Below are 6,000 nucleotides of genomic sequence, written 5' to 3' on the forward strand. Positions count from 1 at the left end.
TAATTCCGGCAAGTGGAGTACACGCCGGATCCGGACAACGCAAGTGTGAAAGAGGCCTAAGTGGTGCAGAGTCTATTGCAAACACCAAAATATTTTTCTCTAATGCACTTGTTGTCAACCCATGCAAACGGACCAACCTACCATCAACTAGGTTAACCCCTGCCCCACTGTCAATAAACACCTCAATTCCCACAGTTTTGGACTCAAGCGCCACCTCTGCAGACAGGAGAAATCGGGGACTACCAATGAATGACAAAAGTGAATTCTCTGACTCCCCACCCACACCACCAAGAGTAAGATGGGAATTAAACATTTTTTTATTTTTGTTTTCACCTTGATGCTGAATGTAAGGCCAAAAATTAACAAAATGCCCCCTTTTTCCACAGAAAAAACATACTTCCTTCTTATGACTAAAACTCAAACTGCAAGCAGTCCCAGGGGTAGCTCCCCCTAACTGCATAGGTTCATCACCAGGCATAAACTCAGGAGTCTCCCCACCCAAGGTGTCAGAGGAAGCCGCCATGTTATAGGATAGTTCGTCCCGAGATCTTAGATGTCTATCAGGCGTCTATCCATATGTACAGCAAGGAAAATAGCCGCTTCCAATGACTCAGGATTTTCGTGAAAGGCCAGCCTCTAGGATAATCCTTGACAGTGCTGGATCATTCCACTCCGTATCCGTAGCCCATCTCCTAAATTCAGAGCAATAGATCTCCGCAGATAGCTCTCTCTGCTATAAACCACGTAACTTGGTCTCGGGCCAGGGAGATCCGATCCGGGTCATCGTAGATAAGACCTAGAGCTCTGAAAAATTCATCTACCGGCTGGAGGGACTGTGATCCGGTCAGTAGAGAAAAAGCCCAAGACTGAGCATCCCCTTTAAGCAACGACATGATAATACCCACTCTTTGACTCTCATTCCCAGATGAGAGCGGACGTAACTTAAAGTGCGATTTACAAGACTCTGAACCGAATGAAATGATCGCTTCCCCCCGAAAATCTGTCTGGAAGTGCAACCTTAGGTTCAGGACAGGCCTGGTAACTAATACTGGCACCAGCAGCCTGTGATCCCTGGATCTGCGTGCGGAGGTCAGCTCCCTCTATAGACAAACCCTGCAATTGTCTAGCCAGTGCTGTGATTGGATCCATAGCCTCACTGACACAAACAAAAAATGACGGATTGTAGGGGTTGATAATATCACGGTGCGGTGTGGGTGGTTAACTCCACACCAAACACAGGAGGGAAGGGAAGAGGTACTAGGCCTGGAAACTAGGGAAATGTAATGTATATCTAAAAAAATATTTTGAATGGGAAAACGGAAAGGAAAGGAGGAACCAACAAAGTGATTGTGGAAGCTGAACATTAAGAACCACATGGGCCTGCATCGGGAAGCCATTAAAGAGAATGAAAGAGAGAGAAACTAAATAAATACACATTTTTTATATATAAAAATTATTGCATTATAACAAAATTCATATATTCAACACATGTAGACTATTATAAGAGTCCTCATCTAGGTAAAAGTAGCTTCAAAAGCCTGTCCATGACCACAATTCTATTATATAAATCCCAGATGTGAAGGTACAAAAATCTGATCCAAAATATGTATGTTCCCAAAAAGTGCGATGTGCTTGTGTCTCCAATCCCAAAGACGAATACAAATCCAAAGTGCTGAATAAAGAAAAAAAGAAAACCTAGAATACAAAATGACCAAATTAGTGTAAAATGTGTGGGGGAAAAATAAAAATAAAATTTTAATTAAATACGAATCAGATCCAAGCCAGCAATTTTCAAGCCACTGCACCTACCTCCATGATGTTCCAAAAAATTAGAAGCCACCGATGTCAAAGGTTTTTCTTCTAAGCTTGTCCCGTGATGCCAGGCCAATATTGGAAAGATGCTGTTGTGCCCTCTTACGCAATTCCTGTGTCGTTTGTCCCATGTATATCTTCCCACAAGGGAACAATAAGGCATATACCACATTTCTGGAGCGACAGAAATTAGATTCTTCTGTTTGCCCATATTCACGAAGGTGTTGGAGCCCAACACGAGTTGACATACGTTGCAATTCCCACATGGATATGTGCCCCTCAATTTCATACAACCATCCGTCATAACAGGTGGACGTTGGAAATGACTTTGCACCAGTTTATCCTGCAAATTAGGAGCTCTACAAGCAATTATTCTTGGTTTAGAATCAATATGTGGAGTAAGTTTTGTATCAAAAGTTAGAAGGTACCAATATGTGCCCAAAATCCTATAGAGGTCAGTCCATTGATTGGTAAACCGAGTGATGGGTCATACCTTATTATCACAGATCCTTGGTCTTGGTTTAAAGAGATCAGAGCGATTCGAGCTCCTTGCTAAACAATAAGCCTGTGAGATAACCTTTTTAGGGTATCCCCTCTTTTGGAACAGCGACGATAAATCGTTAGAGGCCTCCTTGAAATCCGTCATAGATGTGCAATTACGTCGGAGCCTCAAGAACTGGCCCTTGAGTATCCCTTTCTTAACCTCCTCAGGACCGCCGTATGCAGGATTGCGCCCTGCCGGCGGCCCTGCTCTTCTGGGTGGACGCATATACGCGTCCTCCCGCGAGAGCCGAGATTTCCTGTGAACGCGCGCACACAGGCGCGCGCGCTCACAGGAACGGACGGTAAGCGAGTGGATCTCCAGCCTGCCAGCGGCGATCGCTCGCTGGCAGGCTGGAGATCTGATTTTTTTTAACCCCTGTTTTGATAACAGCGTCTAATATACCTGCTACCTGGTCCTCTGGTGGTCCCTTTTGTTAGGATCGACCACCAGAGGACACAGGTAGGTCAGTAAAGTCGCACCAAACACTACACTACACTACACCCCCCCCCCTGTCACTTAACCCTTTATGAACCCCTGATCACCCATGATCACCCCATATAAACTCCCTGATCACCCCCCTGTCATTGATCACCCCCCCCTGTCATTGATCACCCCCCCTGTCATTGATCACCCCCCTGTCAGGCTCCATTCAGACATCCGTATGATTTTTACAGATCCACGGATACATGGATCGGATCCACAAAACACATGCGGACGTCTGAATGGAGCCTTACAGGGGGGTGATCAATGACAGGGGGGTGATCACCCATATACACTCCCTGATCACCCCCCTGTCATTGATCACCCCCCTGTAAGGCTCCATTCAGACGTCCGCATGTGTTTTGCGGATCCGATCCATGTATCCATGGATCCGTAAAAATCATACGGACGTCTGAATGGAGCCTTACAGGGGGGGTGATCAGTGACAGGGGGGTGATCACCCTGATCACCCCCTGTCATTGATAACCCCCCTGTAAGGCTCCATTCAGACGTCCGCATGTGTTTTGCGGATCCGATCCATGTATCCATGGATCCGTAAAAATCATACGGACGTCTGAATGGAGCCTTACAGGGGGGGTGATCAGTGACAGGGGGGTGATCACCCTGATCACCCCCTGTCATTGATAACCCCCCCTGTAAGGCTCCATTCAGACGTCCGCATGTGTTTTGCGGATCCGATCCATGTATCCATGGATCCGTAAAAATCATACGGACGTCTGAATGGAGCCTTACAGGGGGGTGATCAGTGACAGGGGGGTGATCACCCTGATCACCCCCTGTCATTGATAACCCCCTGTAAGGCTCCATTCAGACGTCCGCATGTGTTTTGCGGATCCGATCCATGTATCCATGGATCCGTAAAAATCATACGAACGTCTGAATGGAGCCTTACAGGGGGGGTGATCAGTGACAGGGGGGTGATCACCCTGATCACCCCCTGTCATTGATCACCCCCCTGTAAGGCTCCATTCAGACGTCCGCATGTGTTTTGCGGATCCGATCCATGTATCCATGGATCCGTAAAAATCATACGGACGTCTGAATGGAGCCTTACAGGGGGGTGATCAGTGACAGGGGGGTGATCACCCTGATCACCCCCTGTCATTGATCACCCCCCTGTAAGGCTCCATTCAGACGTCCGCATGTGTTTTGCGGATCCGATCCATGTATCCATGGATCCGTAAAAATCATACGGACGTCTGAATGGAGCCTTACAGGGGGTTGATCAGTGACAGGGGGGTGATCATCCTGATCACCCCCTGTCATTGATCACCCCCCCCTGTAAGGCTCCATTCAGACGTCCGCATGTGTTTTGCGGATCCGATCCATGTATCCATGGATCCGTAAAAATCATACGGACGTCTGAATGGAGCCTTACAGGGGGGTGATCAGTGACAGGGGGTGATCACCCTGATCACCCCCTGTCATTGATAACCCCCCTGTAAGGCTCCATTCAGACGTCCGCCTGTGTTTTGCGGATCCGATCCATGTATCCATGGATCCGTAAAAATCATACGGACGTCTGAATGGAGCCTTACAGGGGGGGTGATCAGTGACAGGGGGGTGATCACCCTGATCACCCCCTGTCATTGATCACCCCCCTGTAAGGCTCCATTCAGACGTCCGCATGTGCATCCATGGATCGGATCCGTAAAAATCATACGGACGTCTGAATGGAGCCTTGTTTGTTTTTGTTTTTTCTTACTAAGTCTCATATTCCACTAACTTGTGTCAAAAAATAAAATCTCACATGAACTCACCATACCCCTCACGGAATCCAAATGCGTAAACATTTTTAGACATTTATATTCCAGACTTCTTCTCACGCTTTAGGGCCCCTAAAAAGCCAGGGCAGTATAAATACCCCACATGTGACCCCATTTCGGAAAGAAGACACCCCAAGGTATTCCGTGAGGGGCATATTGAGTCCATGAAAGATTGAAATTTTTGTCCTAAGTTAGCGGAAAGTGAGACTTTGTGAGAAAAAAACAAAAAAAATCAATTTCCGCTAACTTATGCAAAAAAAATAATAATTTCTATGAACTCGCCAGGCCCCTCATTGGATACCTTGGGGTGTCTTCTTTCCAAAGTGGGGTCACATGTGGGGTATTTATACTGCCCAGGCTTTTTAGGGGCCCGAAAGTGTGAGAAGAAGTCTGGGATCCAAATGTCTAAAAATGCCCTCCTAAAAGGAATTTGGGCACCTTTGCGCATCTAGGCTGCAAAAAAGTGTCACACATCTGGTATCGCCGTACTCAGGAGAAGTTGGGCAATGTGTTTTGGGGTGTCATTTTACATATACCCATGCTGGGTGAGAAAAATATCTTGGTCAAATGCCAACTTTGTATAAAAAAATGGGAAAAGTTATCTTTTGCCAAGATATTTCTCTCACCCAGCATGGTTATATGTAAAATGACACCCCAAAACACATTCCCCAACTTCTCCTGAGTACGGCGATACCAGATGTGTGACACTTTTTTGCTGCCAAGGTGGGCAAAGGGGCACACATTCCAAAGAGCACCTTTCGGATTTCACAGGCCATTTTTTACACATTTTGATTGCAAAGTACTTCTCACACATTTGGGCCCCTAAATTGCCAGGGCAGTATAACTACCCCACAAGTGACCCCATTTTGGAGAGAAGACACCCCAAGGTATTCCGTGAGGGGCACGGCGAGTTCCTAGAATTTTATTTTTTTTGTCGCAAGTTAGTGGAATATGAGACTTTGTAAGAAAAAAATAAAAATAAAAAATCATCATCATTTTCCGCTAACTTGTGACAAAAAATAAAAAGTTCTATGAACTCACTATGCCCATCAGCGAATACCTTAGGGTGTCTACTTTCCGAAATGGGGTCATTTGTGGGGTTTTTCTACTGTTTGGGCATTGTAGAACCTCAGGAATCATGACAGGTGCTCAGAAAGTCAGAGCTGATTCAAAAAGCGGAAATTCACATTTTTGTACCATAGTTTGTAAACGCTATAACTTTTACCCAAACCATTTTTTTTTATTAAAGACATGTAGAACTATAAATTTAGCGAAAAATTTATACATGGATGTCGTTTTTTTTGCAAAATTTTACAGCTGAAAGTGAAAAATGTCATTTTTTTGCAAAAAAATCGTTACATTTCGATTAATAACAAA

Source organism: Bufo gargarizans, chromosome 4 (genome assembly GCF_014858855.1).
Source record: "Bufo gargarizans isolate SCDJY-AF-19 chromosome 4, ASM1485885v1, whole genome shotgun sequence".
Taxonomy (NCBI): Eukaryota; Metazoa; Chordata; class Amphibia; order Anura; family Bufonidae; genus Bufo; species Bufo gargarizans.